The following is a 26,059-nucleotide window of genomic DNA, read 5'->3' as shown; positions in this document are numbered from 1 at the left end:
AGGTGCTATGAGGTCACTGGAACTCTCCTTCAGGCTTGAGGGAAGTTCCCGTTTACTCACGGCCTCAGTTTGGTCGATGAAAATTTTCAGCATGTTGAAATATTTTCTGCAAGTAAAAATTGGTCAGCATGGTTCTTTTAAACTCGTAGTGCAGTGGAGTGGGGTTGCTATGTAGTTATAGGTAGTCGAGGGCAGCCGTAGGCAATCTCCTTCGCTGACCGGGCATTTGGCTCATTGGCTCATTGGACTTTTCAGGACCAAGGAAAACCGAAATTTAAATGCCTGCTAAACTTTATTATAAGTTGTCTGGCTTCTTAAAAAAGCATCTCCATTCCATCTTCCCCCCCCCCCCCCCTTCTCCCCCCCTTCTCCCCCCCTCCCCCCCCCCCTTCTCTCCCCTTCTCTTCCCTTCTCTCCCCCCCCCCTGAGGTTTTCCAGGCGAACGCCTTCAAGCTTGAAGGTCGAAGTGAGTCGCTGTAAAGTCGCGTCAGTGGGACAGGCCCTTTAATGAATGACCTCTTTCTAAAGAGTGACCGTGGTTTTCCAGAATTTCCAAAGAAACATCCTCCTCACATCCACCCAGTCAGGACTATTTGGGATTGTACCTGTTTCAAGGAAGTTACTGCTCATTCTTCTAAACCTCCGTAGGTACAAGGTTAGCCTTCTGACATATACTCACATGACAACTGGTCCATTGTTGAAGTTAAAATGTTCTCTGAATTACTTCTAATGCATTAATGGTATGCAGTCAGAACATGTCTAAATTATAATCTGCAGTGTGATTGATGCTTGATCAGCACGGTTTTAAAAATTAACCCTGGTCAGTGATCGTTCAGCACAGATTAGGATATGCTGGAAATACTCATCATCACAGGCAGCATCTGCAGAAAGAGAAACAGCTAACATTTTGGGTTTGCTACTCAAAGGGTCACAAAATTCAAAACATTGACAGTTTCTCTTTCCATAAAAGCTCTCATAACTTGCTGAATTTTTCCAGCAGTTTTTGTTTTTGTTTCAGATTTCCAACATTTGTAGTTTCCTTTTTATTTTCATTTTGTGTAATGTGTAATTCTTCAATATACTCTACCATTGAATATAATTTGGGATACATCAGGGCCAGAACGGTATTAAAGGTAAGATTAGCCCTTTATTTATTTTCCCAAATTCATTCCCATGGTGTTGTTGTTCCTGTTCACCTTCAGTGATAAACAACACAATGAGAACCTCAATTTGGTACAGTAGTCTAGTGCTGTAGAAATTGTCACCAACTATTCAAGGCAATTAACCCAGGCATATCTTAGATATTATTCCAGATTCCTGTCTTGTTTCTATTGCAAGAATGTTTTTTCTTTCAAAAGGTGTTAGAAAAATGCGTGGCGGAACTACAGGTGAGTTTTCACTACCTCATGCAAGATTCTATTCAACAGGATGAACATGGCCTGAGATGAATAAAACATTCCTGTGCCCTTTGCACTTCTGACTTACTTAGAATGGAAACAAACCCCTGATCCAACAAGCAATTGTTTGCATTAATCTAATGTTTTGTTATTATACTCTTGTTAGCATCAATTTCCTCCAGACCCCCCCTACTCACCAACACTCTGGAAGAAATGTATAGTGGCCAATTAACCTACCAACCTGAGATCTGGGAGGAATCTCATGGGGCCACTGGTAAAATTCCACATGGACAGCACTGACGGTAGGATTGAATCTGGGTCAATAGAGCTCTGAAGGAAACAGCGCTACCAGGTTTGCCACAGTGCTGCCAATGAATTTACTGTTTGTGACATTCTTGTTTGTAGGACCTGTTAGGCACTGTTCTCTGAAATTAACTGCAAACATTGAAAATAAAATCACTTTGCGAGTGACTGCACAGCGAGCCTCATTAAATCAAATTGTTTGGCTGACACCTTAGGTTTGTAAAATTGTAATATATACAAAGAATTAAAAACAAGTTTTCAGATTTATTTTTGAGCAATGTACTGCCCTTTGAATATTGAATCCAGGAACCTGGTTCGATCTTCTTCTTAAGCAGTCCCTTGAGAATGAGGATGATTTAATTCTACTCCAGTTTACTAGGGTCTAAGGTGGATAATGAGGCCAGTGTACGAACTGCAGACTCTTCCGCAGATAGAACACAGATCATACAGTACAGCACAGAAACAGGTCCTTCAGCCCACAATACAAACATGATGACAAGATAAACTAAGCATGATGCCAAGATAAAATGTTCCTGCACATGATCCATAACCCTCGATTCTCTGCAGATATATATGCCTATCTAAAAGCTTCTTAAATGCCATTATCATATCTGCCTCCACTATAATCTCCAGCAGCATGTTCCTGGCACCAACCACACTCTGTTTAAAAAAACATGTCCTGCACATCCCCTTTAAGCTTTGTCCCTCCAACCTTAAAACTAAAACTAAAAGTTTCTATTATCTATGCTTCTAATCATTTTATATACTTCTATCAGATCTCCCCTCAACCTCCAGAAAAAAAACAATCCAAGTTTGCCCAACCTCTTCTTATAGCTAATATTATCTTATCCCTCTAATCCAGGTAGCATTCTGGGAATGCAGACACCTCTTCTGCACCTTCTCCAAAACATTCACATTCTTCCTGTAATTTCTTATGTAAACTCTTATACTCAATATTCTGAGCAATGAAGGCAAGCAAACCATATGCATTAATTACCACTCTATCTACGCGTGGTGTCATTTTCAAGGGGCTATAGACTTGAACCCAAGTTCGCTCTTACATCAATGTTGTTAAGGGGTTGGACATGAATGAAGAGGAAGTGGCTGCAGGGTAGGTAGTTTGTGAGTTGGTGTCCAAGAGATGGCATTGCACAAGAACAATTTCACAATTTTAAAGGATCCCACAAAGTTGGGTGTCCTCAAATAGTGCTTCATAAAGACCGCCCAGCCTATAGATGGAAATGGTGTAGAGAAGATGCATTAGGATGGTACCTGGACTTGTGGGTTTGAGCAATAGGGAGAAAATTAGACTTTATTATTTTGAGCATAGGTGGCTGAGGAGTGACTTGATTGAGATCAGGTCCAGCCACTTGGGCGGTATTTAGAACTGACATTAGCAGATGCACTGAACAAGATATTGATGTCTGTAATCCTTTTACAGCATGTCATTGTTGATCTTTGTGTGATTCGTTCCTAGTTTTATTCTTGATTGTGAGCATTCGACAAAGGTTCTTGGTTGCACATGGAAGTCCCAGTTTCTACTGATTGTGGAATAAATGTGACTGATATCTTTGCTCATGCAGCTGTCATTAGGAAAACATCAAATGAGCCAAGGTGAATCTCATGTGGAAGATAGACACAAAATGCTGGAGTAATTCAGTGGATCGGGCAGCATCTCTGGAGAAAAGGGTTGGGTGAAGTTTTGGGTCGGAACCCTTCTTCAGACACTTGAGTCAAGGTTCTGAAGAAGGGTTCCTACCCAAATGTTACCCATCCCTTTTCTCCAGAGATGCTGCCTGACCCGCTTAGTTACTCCAGCACTTTGTGTCTATCTTCGGTTTACACCACCATCTGCAGTTCCTGTCTAACACTCATGTGGAAGAGTCTGTGCTAATTTCCTAATGGGCATGATTTCACTGGGAAATGACCTGGGTAAAGGAAGTACAATCTGCACGTGAAATCTGTACATGTATTGCATTCATAAAAAATTATGCCACGGTAACGCAGCTGCTGCCTTATAGCGCCAGAGATCCAGGTTTGATCCTGACTACCGGTGCTGTCTGTTCGGAGTTTGTATGCTTTCCCTGTGCCTGTGTGGGTTTTCTGTGGGTGCTCTGGTTTCCTCCCACACTCCAAATGTGCTTTTATGCATGGTGAAGGGGAGTCCTTGGTTGAGGAGAAAAGAAGACCTATAAACAGTGATTTGTAAGTCGAATCATCAGAATTGAATTGAATCCTTTATTTGTCATTCAGACCTTTTGGTCTGAATGAAATGTCGTTGCCTGCAGCCATACATGTAATAATAAACAACACACAATAAACACAAATTAACATCCACCACAGTGAGTTCACCAAGCACCTCCTCACTGTGATGGAGGCAAAAGTCTTAGGGTTACTGTCTCTTCCCTCCTCTTCTCCCTCTGCGCTGAGGCGATACCCCACTGGGCGATGTAAGTCAGTCCCGCGGTTCAAGCTCCGCGGCCCAGGGATGGTCGAAGCTGCCGCCCTCCAGTCCAGCGGACGCAGCTGTTGCCACGGGAGCTCCGGAAAACAGGCACCAGCCTGTGACCTGCGAGCTCCCGACGATGTCGTCCACTGGCCCGCGGCTGAGCCCCGGATTCAGGTCGCCGCCGCCAGAACGCCGCATCAGCCACCGGAGCACCGTCTCCGCCGTGCACCGGGCCGCCCACACGGGAGCGTCTCAGCCCCGCACCGGGCTGCCCACATGAGAGCGCCTTCCAGCCGGGAGCCGGGCCACCCACACGGGAGCGCCTTCCAGCCGGGAGCCGGGCCGCCCACACGGAAGCGCCTTCCAGCCGGGAGCCGGGCCGCCCACATGGGAGCGCCTTCCAGCTGGGAGCCGGGCCACCCACATGGGAGCGCATTAGAGTCGGGAGCCGGGCCGCCCACACGGGAGTGTCTCAGCCCCGCGCCGTCCGCCCTCACCGGAGCGCCGAGTCGTGCCGCTGCCCGAAAGCCGCCGCAGCTCGAAGACGTCCAGTCCTGGTAAGTCCTGGCTGGCTCTACCTCCGGAGCCTCGAGGTCGGTCGCAGGTTGGAGGCCGCCAGCTCCGCCATTAGGCCTCAGCTCAGACGGGGGAAGAGAAGGGGGATACGTCAAGAAAGTCGCATTCCCCCGAAGGGAGAGACAGAAAGCCCTGTTTCAGCCCCCCCCCCACACATAACACAACCTTATAACCAAAGTTTAACTGAACAAGACAAAAAAAAACAACACAAAAAAAGTAAAAACAGACAGACTGTAGGCGAGCCGCAGCCGTTTCACAGTGCCACCACTGCCGCCACAATTGCCCCTTTACACTCACTCTCATTTTCATCTCCCTTCTTTGCCTTATTCCTTCCTATGTCTGCAATGTCCATCATCTCAACAATCTTCTGATAGCTCTGTATTCCTCTAATCCTGACCTCTGATTTTCAATGCACCATCACTGGCTGCAACACTGTCTGTCATCTCAACCCTAACCTCTGGAATTCCTAGCTTTTTTGCCTCTGCCTATCATTCTTCCACTAAGAGACTCATTAAAACCTACCGCCGACCTATCCGATTATCTGTTTTGATATGTGTCTACTTACGAAATAGTAAAACTAGTACGTATTAGACAGAGAAAGATGGCTCCACACACACTCCACAAACCTAAACATCTGTACAAATGAGCTGTTTAAAATCCATGCCCTGAAGCTGACTGATATAGTTCCATCTGAATTCAATCAATAGCTAATACTGATAGAAGGACACAAGGATTGCAAGGAAAGAAGTAATTAATTGTCTTATAGCATCAAACAAAGCATATATGTCAGCATGTATAAAGTTCAGACCAGTATGACTGAGGCAAACTTTCATTTGCACAAGAATATCAGACATTAGGGCTTTCAAAAACTTCCCCATTATGGGTGCAGATTGTAACTCTGTTTGGTATATAATTTATATTGCACAATTACCTAAGCCACTTCCTTTAATTATCATCCCCATTTGAATTAGGGACTGCTTGGCAACTAATGTGCTAAAATTAGTCTCATTTTTCACACCATTGTAAATGTAGCCAAGACTAATCTGACACAGTTTTATTGGCATAAACCCAATTATTAATGCAGCGCTTTGAAGGTAACTTTTAAAAGTAAATTGTCACATTTTTAATCTGTTACCACCATTCTGAGTTGAATGCAACTCAAACCATATTGTTCTGATGGAGGATAGTTGACCTGAAATGTAAACTCTGTTTCCCTCTCCTCTCCACAGATACTGTTTGACCAACTGAGAATCCCCATCATTTTCTGCTTATATTTCTGTTTATCAACATCTGCATTTTTTGGCCTTTTGAATACAGTTCCTAGAGCATTGTTATACTGCTTGCTTTGCATCATGTTTAAATTTATGCCAGAAACCCTTTAGATTACTTTGTCCTGTATGATGATGAAAAACGCAACACAATCTCATCACAAAAAAAGGTGATTTAAATGGTAACTTCTCTCCTGCTTTTTCTGAGTCTCACTTTATCATCCAAAAAAAAAATCTACATTCAGTGATTAAGGATAGAGTCATAGTGTCATCCTGCATAGAAACCGGCCCTTCGGCCCAACATGCCATTGCTGACAAAGATGCCCCATCTGCACTAGACCCATCTGCTAACGTTTGGCCCACATCCCTCTAAACATTTCCTTTCCATGTATCTGTCCAAATATATTTTAAATGGTGTTGTAGTATCTGCCTCAATGACGCCTCTGGCAGCTTGTTTCATACACCCTCATATACATTGCTTTATTGTATGTTTCCATAATGGGAATTGGATTTAATTACCCTCAGACTAAATAAATACTTTCTCATCTCCTTCCTTAAGGAACGTCCTTTAATTCTGAAGCTATGACCTCTGGTCCTAGACTCTCCCACTAGTGGAAAGATCCTCCCCATATGCACTCTATCCTGGCCTTTCACTATTTGGTAAATTCCAACGAGGTCCCCCTCATCCTCCAGCAAGTACAGGCCCAGAGCAGTCAAACACTCATCATACTTTAACCCCAGGATCATTCTCGTAAATCACCTCTCAACCTGCCAACACACGCCTCAGATATGGGACCCAAAACCGCTAACAATACTCCAAATACAATCTGACCAGTAACTTTTAAAGCCTCAGCGCTACATCCCCGTGTCATGTGTTCAAGCTCCATTGTTGCAACAGCAGAGGCAAACACATACTGCATGCTGACTAATATCACTGCTGCATGACTATTAGACTTTGTGCAATGGCATAGCATGCAAACACACAGTTCAAATTTGGAAAGACACAAAATCCTGGAATAACTCAGCAGGTCAGGCAACATCTCTGGAGAACATGGATAGGTGACATTTCAGGTCAGGATTCTTCTTCAAGGTCCCGAAGAAGGATTCTGACCGGAAACGTCACCTATTCATGTTCTTCAGAGATGCTACCTGACCCATTGAGTTACTCCTGTATTTTGTGTCTTCTCTTGGTAAACTAGCATTTGTATTTCCTTGTTTCTACAGTTCAAATTTGCATTATACATTGTGTTAGCTGGGAGAAGAAAATTGCATGTCTGATTGCTTGTCAATTCAATTGGTGCTTCAAAGTATAACATGTCTTCAATATATGATTTAAGTACAGTGCTTATGCATTAGGAAGTATAAAATTATACACAAATGTACAGCCTTTACTTAAAATTTGCTTTACAATTATTAACATTTGATATCCTGTGATCACAATGTAGATAATGAGAACATTTGAATGTCTATGGAAATTTCTGTACACTTTGATTGTGTGCCGGATATAGGCTCGTGTTGATAATGAGATCTACAGATCAGAATAAACTTATTAGCTGATTGAAATCCAGATAGTAATGGGATGCTGAAGTTAACTTTGCTGCTGCTTGGTTGCAGAATGAGTAATACCAGACTTCCTGAGAAGATTGGGGAGATTCGGTATGCTGATGAATATTCTATCGAACTTCTTCATGTTATGGTAGAGAGCTTGCTGAATGGTTGCACCAGGGCCAGGTTTGGCAACTCCAAAGGCCAGGGACGCAGGAGCTTACAGGTACTGACACCTCACCATCAAAATGATCTTTAAGAAGGCACCAATATTGTCAAGGACCCACATCACCCTGGCCAGGCTCCCATTTCACTGCTTCCACCTGGATGTGTGTAGGATGGTGTTAATATGCGGGGATTGGTGGTTAGCACAGACTTGTTGGACCGAAGGACCTGTTTCTGCACTGTATCTCTAAACTTAACTAAACTAAAAAAAAAGTTCAATTACAGCTCCTTCCCGCAACCATCAGGCTCTTTAACACTGCACAAGACTAACTTCAGCAACTATGATCTTCTATGGACTGTGTCGTTTGTTGCACTACATACTTTGGTGTTTTGCACTATTATTGTTACCCAGTATTATAGTTATTGCAAATATGAGCCTGTTAAGCTGCAGCAAGTAAGAATTTCAGTGCTGCATTGTCTGTACATATGGCAATTAAATACACATGACTCTCTTGACTCTTATCACCACTAGGAAGTGTATTTATGTGGGGAAAGGCTTACACTCAACTGGGTTGAAAATCTGAATGTCTAAAATTGCTCCTTGAGATCCCAGTTGTAACCAATTGCAGAAAGTATCACTGCTTGCACGAATAAATTAAAATTTGAGGAATAGAGAGAGGAATTATATAATATTTTAGAAGTTATTTACAAGCTCAGGAGAAAAGGAACCTGAATAAAATACTATTTTAAAATAGCACAGTAACTCCAAATGCATATGCTGGGAGCATTGCCATTTTAACTGAAGCTATTAAAAGGCAATAATCTTATAACCCTGCCCAAAGTTTCAGTGCCCTCCCTTTTAACAGAAAATGTTAATAATGCAATTTCCTGTATAAAAGGGGACATTGCGTATTTGCTGCGAGTGTAAGCGAGGGAGAGAGAGAGAGAGCAAATGCCAATTATTGATATTTGCTAGGCACTACAGTATGAGCTTTGGCTGATTCATTTCATTGAATTCAAAAGAGGGTTGTGTTTGTTCTATTGTAGACTGCAGCAGGATGTTTGTGCCAAAATATAAAGTAACAAGTGTTCCCAAAGATATGCTTCATCAGTTTGTATTATTGGGTTGAAAAAATGTAAATGAATATAATTCCACCAGAGACAATTCAACAGTCGGTTGACTAATGATGAGAACAGTGATGTCACGATGTATTGGATCAATTCTTTGTTTGCTGACATATATTGTACCGCTGGCTGGTTCTGAGGCTGTTAGTAGGTTGTGGAGGTTAGATGGAGTTTGGAGTTGAACGGGGGATATTGAGTCTAAGGTGAGGGCCAGAAGTGTTAGTAGAGAGAATCAGAGGGTAAACATGGGCCAGAATTGGTGAGTAACAATTTGAATCGTTTGGATTGGGGAACAGCAATGCAGAGTGGTGAGGTCCCTTGTAGCATTTCTGATCTTTCTGACTCCTGGGAAGAAAAAAATAACTTCTCAATAAGAGCTGTTCTGAGGTCTTGTTTTACTGAGTAAAACTAGGAGACTTTCTGTAAACTACAAAACAATTGTGCAATCATTGATTAAATGTTTTCAATGTCCTCAGAATGCTGCAGTGTTAATATTGGTATTCTTGTCTCATAGAGTCATGTAGAACAGAAACAGCCCCTTCACCCCAACTTGTTCACATTGACCAAGATGCTCATACTAGCTTGTCCCATTTGTCCGTGCCTAGTCCATATTCCTATATACCTTTCATATCCACATACCTGTCCAAATGTCTTTTAAATGTTGTTATTGTACTGGCATCAACTACTTAATCTAACAGCTAATTCCATATACCCACCACATGTTGTGTGAAAAGGTTGCACCTTGGGTTTCTATTAAATTATTTCCCTCGCACCTTATGTGGTAACAATCAATTCATCTGGTCTCGTAAGGAAAGAACTTAAACTCTCTAATGTTATTCCTGCATGTGTTGAATTGTTTATAGAGGTTGTAAAGGGACCATTAATTCTGTCTCTTTTGCTCTCAATCCAATTTTTTCTCTCTTTTCTGGATGAGTGCAGTTTCAACAATACTCAAGATGCTCAAAGCCAAGGAGGACAAGGCAGTTGCAGATTGGCCTGATGCATCAACCTGAATATTCATTTATTCAACCACTGACACAGGCTGTATAGTGCAGTAAAATGTACTACAGCAAGTTACCAAGGGTTCTTCAAGAGTACCTCTATAAATTCAATATGTGTAAGAAGGAACTGCAGATGCTGGTTTAAACCGAAGATAGACACAAAAAGCTGGAGTAATTCAGAGGAACAGACAGAATCTCTGGAGAGAAGGAATGGATGACGTTTCAGGTCGAGACCCTACAAATTCAATACCTCTGCTACCAGGCACAATTAAGATAGCAATCACACAACAACATCACCAACCTCTTTCTCAAATCTCCCTTCAAATTATATACCATACAGACTTGAACATTTAGCAGCAATTTTACTTTGGAGTCACGTGAGTGACTACGTGAGGAGCCCGCCAGCCCACATGCGTGTCATATCGTCTAACGCATGGCACAATGACTGGCTGGCAGGCGCGCTGCTCCTCCAGCGGTAAGTTTTCAAACCCTGCAGGTAAGTTTCAAACTTATTTTCAGGTTGTGCTTTACTTGACGGAAGCTCTTTTACAGAGATCCTGCTGACGGTCCGGGGTCTAAATCCTGACGGGGAAACCTGGTTATGGAGACCGGGGGGGAAACCCCGGCTACGGAGATCAGGGGAATACCGGCTCCATGGGGGAACCCGGCTCGGGGAAAACCCGGCTACGGAAACCGCGGGAAATCCTGGCTACGGAGACTGTAGAAAACCCCGGCTGCGAGACTGCAGGAAACCCGGCTACAGGGACCGTGGGAAGACACAAGACCACGGGGAAACCCGGCTTGGGGAAATCCCGGCTACGGGAACCATGGGAAGACACACGACTGCGGGGAAACCCGGCTCGGGGAAAACCCGGCTACGGGAACCGTGGGAAGACACACGACTGCGGGGAAACCCGGCTCGGGGAAAACCCGGCTATGGGAACCGTGGGAAGACACGGCTATGGACCGCAGAAGTGTGGGTAGCCGGCGGCGGTAGTCGCTGACAGTGCTGTCAGCGACTTCAGACACCGGCAGCCCTGAGAGGGTGTGCAGTCAAAACGGAATCTGAGAGGCCTGGACTGGGACAAGTCAGGCCAGGAAGGTTCCCTCCGACATGGGTACATCCTCGGACGTTTTTACCCAGATGGAGCATGGATAGCGTCCGCAGGGCGTTCATACCACTGAGGTGATGCTTCATCCTGATATGGTCCGTGGTCATTGCCAGACCAAGGGTACAAGCTTTGTAAGCATCAGTGACCTCACGTTACATTAGTGCCGGCAGTGAACAACGCTATCTGGGGAGACTATGGATGGCGGGATATCGGACGTCCAGCAGGATGCCCTGGCGTTGATGTGCAATGCACACTTCGGAATTAACTGCTTTCAGAAGAACGCCATCAGACCTGTCTTAAAAATCTCAATTTTGCAAGCTTATGTAAGGCCAGCAATGTCCAGCCGCCGAATCTTCTCCTCGGAAAAGACCTAGCCAAACAGGTAAAAAACCTGGATGAGGAAGACCTACGATGAGCAAAAGCCTCACCGTTTCGGCGACAACACCCCTACGCCTCCATCGGTGGTAAGCGGTTCACTGAAGCTGGTGGCAGCTTGTAAGCTGATTCTCTGGGCAGAGGTCTTTCAGGCCAGGCCTCAGGGAAATGTGCAATCCACGCACCCCAGCAGTCCTATCCTCCACATCAAGGACGGAAATGAAACCCGTATCAGGGGCCTTTGGGCTTACCATGGAGGTAGGTGGGTCTGGTGCTTTCCGAAACATGGGGTATGTGGACCAGTTACAAGTTGGTATAGATTATACTTGTTTTTGCATGAATGACGACGGATAACTTCAGATCCGTTTATAACTGACAAGATGACATCAGATCAGTTTATACTGCATGGTATACAAGGGTTCCAAATTGAATTTTCCCATACAATATACACCAAGTTGGATATTTATTCATTCCAAACAAAAAGGTTTGGGTAAACAAGAAGATCTGGTTGAAGAAGCAACGCACCCACGATGGGCATAGCTTCACCATTTCAACGACGACACCCTGCACTTTCATAAAAGTAAGATGGAGGATGTCGGATCACCCTTGATTAACTCACATTCACATGTGCAGTGTAGAATTTTAGAATGGAAAACTTCGTTACTATCTAACAACTGATTTCCATAGGATACTTTATGGCATGCATCGATCTCAAAGATGCATACTATTCAGTTCCCATGTACAGGGTTCACCGGAGATATTTGAAATTTAGCTGGATGGGCAACGAGAGCAGTTAAAGCGTTGCAAAATGGGCTAACTTCAGCTCCCAGGTAATTTACCAAATTACCAAGCCAGTGCTTGGGCTGCTCAAAGCTCAAATATATGGCCTATCTGGATGATATTCTAAAAACGCTGAATCTTGCTAAATTAGCTGTTTCAGCCGCAAAACTAATATTTGGAGAAATTGGGGTTTCTCATCCATCCAGTTAAATTTAAGTTGATACCAACTAGAGTTATAGATTGCAATTTATCTTTAATTCTAATCTCTTGCCCCAGGGCGGAGTCACAGACAATTAATAAATGGAAGCTTGTAACAATCTTGTTGTTTATTCATCAAGGGGCCAGTGTAATTGGCAATATAATGGCTGTTTTTTCAGCTGTGTAATTGGGGCCTTTGCATCATCAGAACTTACATCGTGCAAAGGAGTAAGCTTTCAATTACCATGTAGGTCATTGTTAACAGACCTATGCTATTACCAGCTGAAGCTATAAAGTTACAATGATGGACAAACAGTATTCAGCATTGCTCCAGTAACCTTTGGTCATTAAACCTTCAGTTATATTACAAACTGATGCTAGTGCTCAAAGATGGGGCATTACTATACCATCTCTGGTCACAGAGGCAAATGGGATGTGCATGAGTTACCAATCCCTAAGTTATATGGTATTAACTACCTAAAGACACTAAGTGCATTCTATGGGTTAAAGGCTTATTGTGCGAATATGCATATCTGTATGCTCGACTACAAGTTGACACACTACGGTAGTGGCATATATAAATCACATGGGTGCAATCAAGTCAATATCCTGTGATAGTTTACCTAACCTCATTTGGAGCTGGTGTATCATCACGTAAATCAATGACAACACAGAATGGATGTTGGATCACAAAGTATTTAATGACATTGTGGCTCGATGGAACACCAAATATCGATTTGTTTGCATCTAGTCTCAATCACCAGTTGCAAAAATATCTGGCATGGTGGCCATACTCAGGGGCAGTGGCGATGGATGCATTCTCGCTACACTGGGGAGGAATGTTCTTTATGTCTTTCCTCCGTTTTGCCTCATCAGTCGGTGCTTGCTTAAGATCCAGCAAGACTCCGCCTCAGGCTTTTGATCGTGCCTGACTGGCCTACACAGCCATGGGTCCACTCATACTGATAACAGAATGATAACAGAGCCTTTTATGGCTGTTCCCAAACGCAGCAATCTGCTGGTTTACCCCGTGACTGGGGAGAACCATCCACTGCATGACCGAACCAAATTGTTGGTTTGCAGACTATGAGAAGACCTTTCCTGGGGTACGGACTGTCAGTTTGTACAGTGGATCACTGTTTGGGTAAACAAGAAGATCTGGTTGAAGAAGCAACGCACCCACGATGGGCATAGCTTCTGTGGCCTGAAGAGATAATACCAAGAAACAGTACATCTCCTATATCAAGGAATGGGAAGTGTTCTGTTTACAGTCCAATATATTGTATGACACGGTACTTACAGTATAACCGATGTCTTGGAATTCCTCTCAAAGCTATATTTCACGAGAGATGGTAATAGTGCTATAAATTGTGCCAGAAGTATCTTGTCGTCATACTTCCTGCTGGGGTCGGGACACCACGCTGTCGGGTCGCGACCTCTGATATCTGGATTTATGAAGGGTATCTTCAACTCAAATTCCCCCAGGCCCAGGTACTCGGAGATATGGGATGTTTATGTTCCGCTGACGCTGCGTCGCCGGTGGGCTCCAGCTACATCCCTGTCCTCGGTCAAAATCACATACAAAGTGGTTATGCTCATGGCGCTAGTTTTCAGCACAACGGGTCCAGTCGTTTGCATAAGCTGCGACTGGACAGGATGGTTACATCTGTAAATAATATAACATTATATGTTCATGACTTAGTCTTACAGAGTAGACCGGGGGCGTCAGGTCTCAAACTAGTTTCATGGCATACCCCTAATGGACCTTTGTTTGTGTGTGTGGTCAAACATCTACAAAAGTACATTAGGTCACCTGGAGCCTTAGAGGCTCTGAACTAGCAATGTTTGTTAGTTACAAAAAACCTCATACGTAGGTATCAGTATAGACCATCCCCAGGTGATTAAAACGGGGTTTGGCTTAGAGTGAACACTGATGTTTTCAAATCTCACTCCACCAGGGCTGCAACAACATCAGCAGCGAGGGTAATGGATGTTCTGCTGGACCACATCCTAGTGGCTGCAGGATGGTCAAACAAGCATATTTCCAAATGTTTTATAACAAACCCATTGCCAGACCGGGGGTATTTGCCAACTCTATTTTAAGTTCTGTTTTATAATTTCTCCTGGATGAGTGGGATTACTATTATTATCATTTCATCATGAAAAAGCATCAGCATATTTAAATCTATGTTATTAAATTTCACTCATCCTTGGTCAACTGATGCAGTGTGTGACGCATGGACTCGTGTCCACGGCATGAAATCACAGAGCTTTGAAATCTTCACGTAGTCACTCACGTGACTCCGAAGTAAAATAGTAAGATTAAACGAGAACTTGCCAGTTTGAAGTTTGATTTTTATTTTATGAGGAGTTACGATGAGGGATAACGTGCCCTCCACTCCCAACCCTCTCTCATAAAGATCACTTGGTAGTTCTAGTTCTCTCCAATCTTACTATGTTCAGTTCAACAACTGTTATCTGTGACTTCACACCGCTGCTTTGAAGGTTGGCGCGCATGCGGGCTGGCGGGCTCTTCACGTAAACCCTCATCGTAACTCCTCATAAAATAAAGATCAAACTTCAAACTGGCAAGTTCTCGTTTAATCTTACTATCATTGATCACTGCTGGGTCAAATTATATGAAACCTACCTTACCACTTTGTTTAGTTTAGTTTAGTTTAGTTTAGTTTAGTTTAACGATAGAGCGTGGAAGCAGGTCCTTCATCCCACCAAGTCCACACCAACCAATGATCACCTCTACACAAGCTCTATCCTACACATGAGGGACAATTTACAGAAGCCAATTAACCTACAAACTTGCACATCTTTGGAATGTTGGGGGAAACCAAAGCACCTGGATACAACCCACGGGTTACAAGGAGAAAGTGTAAACTCCATACAGACAGCACCCATAGTCATGAATGAATCAGGGTCTCTGTTGCTGCAAGGCAGCAACTCTACTGCTGCACAACTGTGCCGCCCATGAACAGCACATGCGCGGCACAGTGTTAATGTACATTCAAGAGAAGGACTTTGATGGTTCAGGGAGACATCCATTTCAACAAATTGCAGATCGTATCCATGAAAGACAGATAGATAAAGGACTGACTTTTTTGTTCTGTTTCCTTGCATTCTTTGTAGAACTTGCAGACTTTGATAGGAGTCTCATTATTCACATAACATGAAAGTGATATGCAGACTACACTTTCTCTGGTGTAAATTTGATTATATCATTAATAATGCTTTGAAAGCAATTTAAAAGCATCTGGTCAGCATTTTGCAACCAGATTGCTATAGTATATATGTCACTATAATCTGATAATCATTTATTTTAGCTCAGGTAATCAATTTTATAATTGTGCTGATTGACAGTACTTTATGGCTCACATATAAATGTGTACACATACATATATAATAAGATAAATCCAAACAAATGAGGATTTCTAAGATGCACCACAAAGTCCAAATCTGATTACGTTTAAAATCACCTTCTTATGGGTAATCTGACATTTTTAGGATTTTCAATTTTTTATGTGGATTAAACTGAGTGACATTTGTAGAGGGAAATAACACATTATCCTGTCTTAATGTACTTTGCTGAATGTAGCAGGATCACATGGAGATTTAAGACCCTGACTTTGTTGAAGCAGAAGGCTTTTTTTTATAGCTCAAGTTTTTTAAGATGAAATATTCAGAGTTCTGCTTTGGTCTCCCTTGCAAACTGAATCTGATAAATTCCTTGCAAGCTCTGGGATTTATTTTCTGTAAAGATACAGATGGGATACCTTATAAGAAGTGTTGTTGAATAAGTATATCAATGGAACCAGAAGACATTATTGATGTGTCAGCAAAGTTATACAATCAAAAGACTCTTCCTGTTCATTGTTTCTGGCAGTTTCTGAGATATTGCTGGATTTGAGGTACAGTCTATCTTATTGACAGCTCAAAAGCATAAAATGTGCAAGAACTGAAATGATAATTCATCGGCTTCCAGTTCCCGCATTCACCAAATCCTGAACTGTAAACGTCTGACCTCGACCCACGGAAAAATTGCTTTCTTGTTATGTAAACACTTTCCTACCAATGCTTTAGAAACTGCCAGTTGTTGAAATTAATGCCAACTTATAAAGTAGACTTTTTTCTTAAGCTATTCTTACATACATTCTTATCTAGGAAAATAAAGAATTTCACGATAATTAATTGAGTGCAAAGCATATTGGACATGATTAACTATTGTATAACTAAAAGCACGTGTTCCTTTCAAGTGCATCTAAAATGGACATATTTGCCCTAAGATTCTCCTCTATCTTTAATCTAGCATAGAATTAAGAAAATGTAATAGAATTGTAATGCACAGGTGAAGGTCAATTTTGATTCAATGCCTAGTTGCATAGTTAATATTTGATTTGCATTTGTATTCTCATGAAAATTTAATCATAAATTTGTCTCTGAAAAAGTGAAATCCACAGCGAATGTTCATTGTCAACAATAGTGGTGAGTGAATTCTGGACCATAATTTTACAGCAATATTGAACATAGAACAGTACAGCACAAGAACCGGCCCTTTGGCCCACAATGTCTATGCCGAACATGGTGTGAACACCAACTCTTAGCTGTCTGCATATAAAGGGCCTGTCCCGCTGTACGAGGGCTGGTCATCCAACGCAATATTCCACCTCTCCACCAATTCTAATATTGGTGGCCAGTTGGGGGAGGGGGGGGCCTTTCTGGAGCGCTAGTATGGGTGTTGTGGGCTGAAGGGACTGGTTTCCAGAGGGCTAGTATGCAAATTGTGTGCCAAATGGATTATTAGGCTGGCGTCTCAGTCAATCAAGCCTGTTGTGCTGGCAACTCACTCACTCACAGCTGGTGGGCTGGTAGTTGACTCATGGCTAATCCTTGAAATTCTATTTCAAGCAGGGTATAAGGCCACCAAATTCAAGTGCAGTTTCTTATCACTTCTAGCAGGGTGCAAGGCCACCAAATTCAAGTGCAGTTTCATACCATTTGAAGTAGGGTGCAAAGCCACTAAAGACAGCGAGTCGTGACCTCTCCCTCCTCCATCTTGCAGAGACTGAGCCACACCCCCATTTCTGGGTTTTATAACCCCTCCCCCCCCCCACCGGAAAAGGTGTGGCTTTCATGGAGTGATTGACAGGAGAGAGATTCTCAACATTTAAAAAAAAACTAATATCACTTTAATTTTTCATTGATGGGAAGAATTCTCTGCATCTGCTCAGCGGAGGGGGACTGAGTAAGATGGCCCAAAATCACAGCCGTAAGTGGTAGCGTTTTATCTAAAATCAATATACAGTGCAAACAGGAAGTACGTGCATTTACAGTAGTGCATTTACAGTAGTGCCTTTCAACTTCAAACCACACCCAAGCCACCATTAGCAGTAAGAGGTGCCTTTCAACTTCAAGCCAATGCACCCAAGCCACCATTTGCAGTAAGAAGTGCCTTTTCTACTTCAAGCCAAAGCAACCAAGCCACCATTTGCAGTAAGTAGTGCCTTTCAACTTCAAGCCAAAGCAACCAAGCCACCATTTGCAGTAAGTAGCGCCTTTCAACTTCAAGCCAATGCTCCCAAGCCACCATTTGCAGTAAGTAGTGGCTTTTAACTTCAAACCAAAGCTCCCAAGCCACCACTTGCAGTAAGTAGTGCCTTTCAACTTCATGCCACCATTTGCAATGCCTTTCAACTTAATGCCAAAGCACCCAAGCTACAATTTGCAGCAAGTAGTGCCTTTCAACTTAAAGCCAAAGCACCCAAGCCACCATTTGCAGTAAGTAGTGCCTTTCAACTTCAAGCCAAAGCTCCCACGCCCCCATTTGCAGTAAGTAATGCATTTTAACTTCAAGCCATTGCACCCAAGCCACCATCTGCAGTAAGTAGTGCCTTTCAACTTCAGGCCACACCCAAGCCACCATTTGCAGTAAGTAGTGCCTTTCAACTTCAAGCCAAAGCAACCAAGCCACCATTCACAATAATAGTGCCTTTCAACTTCAGGCCAAAGCTCCCAAGCCTCCATCTGCAACAAGTAGTGCCTTTCAACTTCGTCAAAGCTCCCAAGACCATTTGCAGTAAGTAGTGCCTTTCAACTTCATGCCACCATTTGCAGTAAGTGGTGTCTTTCAACTTCAAGCCATTGCACCCAAGCCACACCCAAGCCATAATTTGCAGTAAGTAGTGCCTTTCAACTTCAAGCCACACCCAAGCCATCATTTGCAGTAAATGGTGTCTTTCAACGTCAAGCCACACCCAAGCCATCATTTGCAGTAAGTAGTGCCTTTCAACTTCAAAGCTCCCTAGCCACCATTTGCAGTGGTGTCTTTCAACTTCAAGCCAAAGCAACCAAGACACCATTTGCAGTAATAGTGCCTTTCAACTTCAAACCAAAGCTCCCAAGCCACCATTTGCAGTAAGTAGTGCCTTTCAACTTCAAGCCACCATTTGCAGTAAGTAATGCCTTTCAACTTCAAGCCATTGCACCCAAGCCACCATTTGCAGTAAGTACTGCCTTTCAACTGCAAGCCAAAGCACCCAAGCCACCATTTGCAGTAAGTAGTGTCTTTCAACTTCATGCCACCATTTCCAGTAAGTAGTGCCTTTCAACTTCAAGCCAATGCACCCACTCCCCCCATTTGCAGTAAGTAGTGCCTTTCAACTTCAAGCGAAAGCAACCAATCCACCATTTGCAGTAAGTAGTGCCTTTCACCTTCATGCCATCATTTGCAGTAAGTGGTGTCTTTCAAATTCAAGCCACCCCAAGCCACACCCAAGCCACCATTGCGGGCTTTCTGGAGCGCTAGTATGAACCATTTTAGAACCAATAGACTTTTTTTTGCAAGCTTTAGAAGCAATAGACATTTTTTGCAAGCTTTAGAACCAATATATATTTTTTGCAAGCTTTAAAACCAATAGACATTTTTTGCAAGCTTTAGAACCAATAGACTTTTTTTGGCAAGCATTTTAGAACCAATAGACATTTTTTTGGCAAGCTTTAGAACCAATAGACATTTTTTTTGCAAGCTTTAGAACCAATAGTAATTTTTTTGCAAGCTTTAAAACAATAGACATTTTTTGCAAGCTTTAGAACCAATAGACATTTTTTGCAAGCTTTAGAACCAAGAGACATTGTTTGCAAGCTTTAGAACCAAGAGACATGTTTTGCAAGCTTTAGAACCAATAGACATTTATTGCAAGCTTTCAAACCAATAGACATTTATTGGCAAGCATTTTAGAACCATTAGACATATTTTGGCAAGCTTTTGAACCAATAGACATTTTTTTTTGCAAGCTTTAGAACCAATAGTAATTTTTTTGCAAGCTTTAGAACAATAGACATTTTTTGCAAGCTTTAGTACCAATAGACATTTTTTGCAAGCTTTAGAACCAAGAGACATTGTTTGCAAGTTTTAGAACCAAGAGACATGTTTTGCAAGCTTTAGAACCAATAGACATTTATTGCAAGCTTTCAAACCAATAGACATTTATTGGCAAGCATTTTAGAACCATTAGACATTTTTTGGCAAGCTTTTGAACCAATAGACATTTTTTTTGCAAGCTTTAGAACCATTTGCAGTAAGTGGTGTCTTTCAAATTCAAGCCACACCCAAGCCACACCCAAGCCACCATTGCGGGCTTTCGGAGCGCTAGTATGAACCATTTTAGAACCAATAGACATTTTTTTGCAAGCTTTAGAAGCAATAGACATTTTTTGCAAGCTTTAGAACCAATATACATTTTTTGCAAGCTTTAGAACCAATAGACATTTTTTGCAAGCTTTAGAACCAATAGACTTTTTTTGGCAAGCATTTTAGAACCAATAGACATTTTTTTGGCAAGCTTTAGAACCAATAGACATTTTTTTTTGCAAGCTTTAGAACCAATAGTAATTTGTTTGCAAGCTTTAGAACAATAGACATTTTTTGCAAGCTTTAGAACCAATAGACATTTTTTGCAAGCTTTAGAACCAAGAGACATTGTTTGCAAGCTTTAGAACCAAGAGACATGTTTTGCAAGCTTTAGAACCAATAGACATTTATTGCAAGCTTTCAAACCAATAGACATTTATTGGCAAGCATTTTAGAACCATTAGACATTTTTTGGCAAGCTTTTGAACCAATAGATATTTTTTTTGCCAGCTTTAGAACCAATAGACATATTTTTGCCAGCTTTAGAACCTATAGGCATATTTTTGCAAGCTTTAAAACCAATAGAGACATATTTTTGCAAGCTTTAGAACCAATAGACATATATTTGCAAGCTTTAGAACCAATAGACATATTTTTACAAGCTTAGAACCAATAGAGACACTTTTTGCAAGCTTTAGAACCAATAGAGACACTTTTTGCAAGCTTTAGAACCAATAGAGACACTTTTTGCAAGCTTTTGTACCAATAGAGACACTTTTTGCAAGCTTTAGAACCAATGGACATTTTTTTGCAAGCTTTAGAACCAATGGACATTTTTTTGCAAGCTTTAGAACCAATGGACATTTTTTTGCAAGCTTTAGAACCAATGGACATTTTTTTGCAAGCTTTAGAAACATAGAAACATAGAAATTAGGTGCAGGAGTAGGCCATTCGGCCCTTCGAGCCTGCACCGCCATTCAATATGATCATGGCTGATCATCCAACTCAGTATCCCGTACCTGCCTTCTCTCCATACCCTCTGATGCCCCTAGCCACAAGGGCCACATCTAACTCCCTCTTAAATATAGCCAATGAACTGGCCTCGACTACCCTCTGTGGCAGGGAGTTCCAGAGATTCACCACTCTCTGTGTGAAAAAAGTTCTTCTCATCTCGGATTTAAAGGATTTCCCCCTTATCCTTAAGCTGTGACCCCTTGTCCTGGACTTCCCCAACATCGGGAGCAATCTTCCTGCATCTAGCCTGTCCAACCCCTTAAGAATTTTGTAAGTTTCTATAAGATCCCCTCTTAATCTCCTAAATTCTAGAGAGTATAAACCAATCCTATCCAGTCTTTCTTCATAAGACAGTCCTGACATCCCAGGAATCAGTATGGTGAACCTTCTCTGCACTCCCTCTATGGCAATAATGTCCTTCCTCAGATTTGGAGACCAAAACTGTACGCAATATTCCAGGTGTGGTCTCACCAAGACCCTGTACAACTGCAGTAGAACCTCCCTGCTCCTATACTCAAATCCTTTTGCTATGAAAGCTAACATACCATTCGCTTTCTTCACTGCCTGCTGCACCTGCATGCCCACTTTCAATGACTGGTGTACCATGACACCCAGGTCTCGCTGTATCTCCCCTTTTCCTAGTCGGCCACCATTTAGATAATAGTCTGCTTTCCTGTTTTTGCCACCAAAATGGAGAACCTCACATTTATCCACATTATACTGCATCTGCCAAACATTTGCCCACTCACCCAGCCTATCCAAGTCACCTTGCAGTCTCCTAGCATCCTCCTCACAGCTAACACTGCCCCCCAGCTTAGTGTCATCCGCAAACTTGGAGATATTGCCTTCAATTCCCTCATCCAGATCATTAATATATATTGTAAATAGCTGGGGTCCCAGCACTGAGCCTTGCGGTACCCAACTAGTCACTGCCTGCCATTGTGAAAAGGACCCGTTTACTCCTACTCTTTGCTTCCTGTTTGCCAGCCAGTTCTCTATCCACATCAATACTGAACCCCCAATGCCATGTGCTTTAAGTTTGTAAACTAATCTCTTATGTGGGACCTTGTCGAAAGCCTTCTGGAAGTCCAGATACACCACATCCACTGGTTCTCCCCTATCCACGCTACTAGTTACATCCTCGAAAAATTCTATAAAATTCGTCAGACATGATTTACCTTTTGTAAATCCATGCTGACTTTGTCCAATGATTTCACCACTTTCCAAATGTGCTGCTATCCCATCTTTAATAACTGACTCTAGCAGTTTCCTCACTTCCGATGTTAGACTAACTGGTCTGTAATTCCCCGTTTTCTCTCTCCCTCCCTTCTTAAAAAGTGGGGTTACGTTTGCTACCCGCCAATCCTCAGTAACTACTCCAGAATCTAAAGAGTTTTGAAAGATTATTACTAATGCATCCACTATTTCTGGAGCTACTTCCTTAAGTACTCTGGGATGCAGCCTATCTGGCCCTGGGGATTTATCGGCCTTTAATCCATTTAATTTACCCAACACCACTTCCCGGCTAACCTGGATTTCACTCAATTCCTCCAACTCCTTTGACCCGCGGTCCCCTGCTATTTCCGGCAGATTATTTATGTCTTCCTTAGTGAAGACGGAACCAAAGTAGTTATTCAATTGGTCAACAAGACTGCTAACTAACCCTTCCTCATTACTCAATACCCAGTCTAAAATAGCCTGCTCTCTCGTTGGTTCCTCTACGTGTTGATTTAGATAACTATCCCGCACACATTCCAAAAAATCCTCTTCCTCAGCACCCCTGCCAATTTGATTCACCCAATCTATATGTAGATTGAAGTCACCCATTATAACGGTTTTGCCTTTGTCGCACGCATTTCTAATTTCCTGTTTGATACCCTCTCCAACTTCACTACTACTGTTAGGTGGCCTGTACACAACACCCACTAGCGTTTTCTGCCCCTTAGTGTTTCGCAGCTCTACCCATACTGATTCCACATCCTGCAAACTAATGTCCTTCCTTTCCATTGCGTTAATCTCCTCTCTAATCAGCAACGCTACCCCACCTCCTTTTCCTTTCTCTCTATCCCTCATGAATATTGAATATCCCTGGATGTTCAGCTCCCAGCCTTGGTCACCCTGGAGCCATGTCTCCGTGATCCCAACTATATCATAGTCATTAATAGCTATCTGCACATTCAACTCATCCACCTTATTACGAATGCTCCTTGCATTGAGACACAAAGCCTTCAGACTTGTTTTTACAACACTCTTACCCCTTATACAATTTTGTTGAAAAGTGGCCCTTTTTGATTTTTGCCCTGGATTTTCCGGCCTGCCACTTTTACTTTTCACCTTGCTACCTATTGCTTCTACCCTCATTTTACACCCCTCTGTCTCTACGCTCACACATTTAAGAAACCCTTTCCCTTTAACTCCATCCTCCACTAGCCCATTCGACACCCCACCCCCCTTATTCAGTTTAAAACCACCCGTGTAGCAGTGGCAAACCTGCCTGCCAGAATGCTGGTCCCACACCTGTTAAGATGCAATCCGTCCCTTTTGTACAGTTCCCCCTTACCCCAAAACAGATCCCAGTGATCTAAGAATCTAAATCCCTGCCCCGTGCACCAGTTCCTCAGCCACACGTTCAGGTCCCGTATCTCCCTGTTCCTGCTCTCGCCAGCACGAGGAACTGGAAGCAAACCGGAGATAACAACCCTGGAGGTCCTGCTTTTCAGCATTTTTCCGAGCTCTCTAAAGTCACGCTGCAGAATATTCATCCCCTTCTTTCCGACATCGTTTGTGCCAACATGCACTACCACTTCCGGATGTTCACCTTTGCCCTTGAGGATTTTCTGCACTCTGTCCGTGACATCCTGGATCCTGGCACCAGGAAGGCAGCACACCATCCTCGCATCCCGTCTGTTGCCGCAGAAACCCCTGTCCGTACCTCTCACAATGGAGTCTCCTACTACAATGGCGTTGCCTGCCTTAGGCCTTTTTGGTTTTGGCTCAACAGCCCTATTCGCATCACAAGCCAGTCCGCCGCCCAGTGTAAACACCTCTTCTGTCCCGACAGCTTCTAAGTGGGTGAACCTGTTCACAAGAGGTACAACCCCCGGGGACATTGGCATTCCATGCTTCCCTCCCGTTCTCACTGTCTCCCACCTTCTCTCTTCCAGTACCTTAGGTGTAACAATCGTACTGTAGGACTTGTCGAGGAACGACTCCGTTTCTCGGACGAACCGGAGGTCATCCACTTGCTTCTCCAGTTCCCCAACACGGCCCTTCAGGAGCTCTACCTGGATGCACTTTTCGCATTTGTAGCAGCCAGAGGCACCAGCGGTGTCCTTGACCTCCCACATACTGCAAGCATCACACTGAATCAGCTTGCCTGACATCTCCTTCTTTTGTCTCTCCCTCTGCAGTGTTTTGCGTAGTCTCCTCTCCTCAGCCTCCTCTCCGAAGACTCTCGAGCCAAAGACTCACACTTTTCTCACAGGGCACTTTAGAACCAATAGACATTTTGTGCAAGCTTTACAACCAATAGATACACTTTTTGCAAGCTTTACAACCAATAGAGACACTTTTTGCAAGCTTTAGAACCAATAGACATTTTTTTGCAAACTTTAGAACCAATGGACATTTTTTTTTGCAAGCTTTAGAACCAATAGACATTTTTTTGCAAGCTTTAGAACCAATAGACATTTTTTTGCAAGCTTTAGAACCAATAGACATTTTTTGAAAGCTTTAGAACCAATAGACTTTGTTTGCAAGCTTTAGAACCAATAGACACTTTTTATGCAAGCTTTAGAACCAATAGACACATTCTGCAAGCATTTTAGAACCACTAAGGGCACTTACATTTGAGTAGATATGTGTTCAGTGTTATTCACAGCTCAGAGAGACGTGACCCTCTGCCTTCCTCCATCTTGAAGAGAATGTGTGGCACACCACGTCCTGGTTTTATAGTCCCTCCTCCCTGCCGCCAGCAGGGGCAGCAGAGAGAATGGGGAACTTTGTAAAAACATTAATATCTCTGTCATTTTTAATCGACGGGAAAGATCCTCGGCACACATGTGGTGGAGGGGGGCTCTGAGCGAGGTGGCCAAAAATGATGGCCGTAGGTGGCGGCGTTCTCTTGAAAATCGCAGCACAGATGGCCAAAACCGGTCAAGAACAGACTTTTAGTAATATAGATAATATGCCAGTGCAATTTTTTCTATGCAGTACGAACTAAAACTGATAATATTTGTTGTTGTATAAGAAACATTCAGATAATTATTTTAATCAACTCACAACAGGGATCAATTTCTAACTAGCCTGGTTATGCATCTTAAGATGAAATAATGAGGTATTATCTTGAGCTAAACGTTGAGATTAATTAAAGCAGAATATTTGTTTAGTTCAAAATTAAATGGAAAGTATAATAAATCACTCAATAATTTGGCTTGTTTATTCCAGAGCAAATTAATGAAGCAATTACTGATATAAATTACAATACCTTGCTTTGATAAATGTTATGCATTTTATTTTTCATTGGCTGCCTCAGAATTCTAATGCTATGATTGAAATGACTTACAATTATTACTTCTGAAATTATTCTTTGTGATTCATAACCTTTTGTTCTTATCTTTGGTTAATCATTTCTATTTATATTCACTGTAAAAGAGAACTTAGTTTGATGTGCAATGCCATGTTTTCTACTAACATACAACCACCTTTAAAATCATTGCATGATCTGCAGCATCAATAGTTCACCTCCTCTTTAAGGGATGCAGACTGGTTTTCAACACTGCCACCTTGATAAATTGGTGCTGGCTGCTCTGAAAATTAGAGTCTTGCAGATCAACTAAGGTAAATGATGGTGCAGTTACCTTTAGGTAGACACTGAAAATATGTTTGGACAGGCCATATTGACAATGCCACCTGCCGGCCCGATCTCTGGTATGGAAGGAGATTACCAAGTGTAACAAGAAAATAATTGATGGACATACTCAAAGCTTCCCTGAAGATATTCAATATCTCCACTGGTCCTCTGAGAACAGTTAGACCTTGATCGCTCAAAGTGGTGGAGGGACATTCAGGATGGTATTGAGAACCTCAAGTCGAGGTGCTAGGAACACATCA

The sequence above is a fragment of the Amblyraja radiata genome, chromosome 1 (genome assembly GCF_010909765.2).
Source record: "Amblyraja radiata isolate CabotCenter1 chromosome 1, sAmbRad1.1.pri, whole genome shotgun sequence".
Lineage (NCBI taxonomy): Eukaryota > Metazoa > Chordata > Chondrichthyes > Rajiformes > Rajidae > Amblyraja > Amblyraja radiata.
This window is presented reverse-complemented; position numbering follows the sequence as displayed.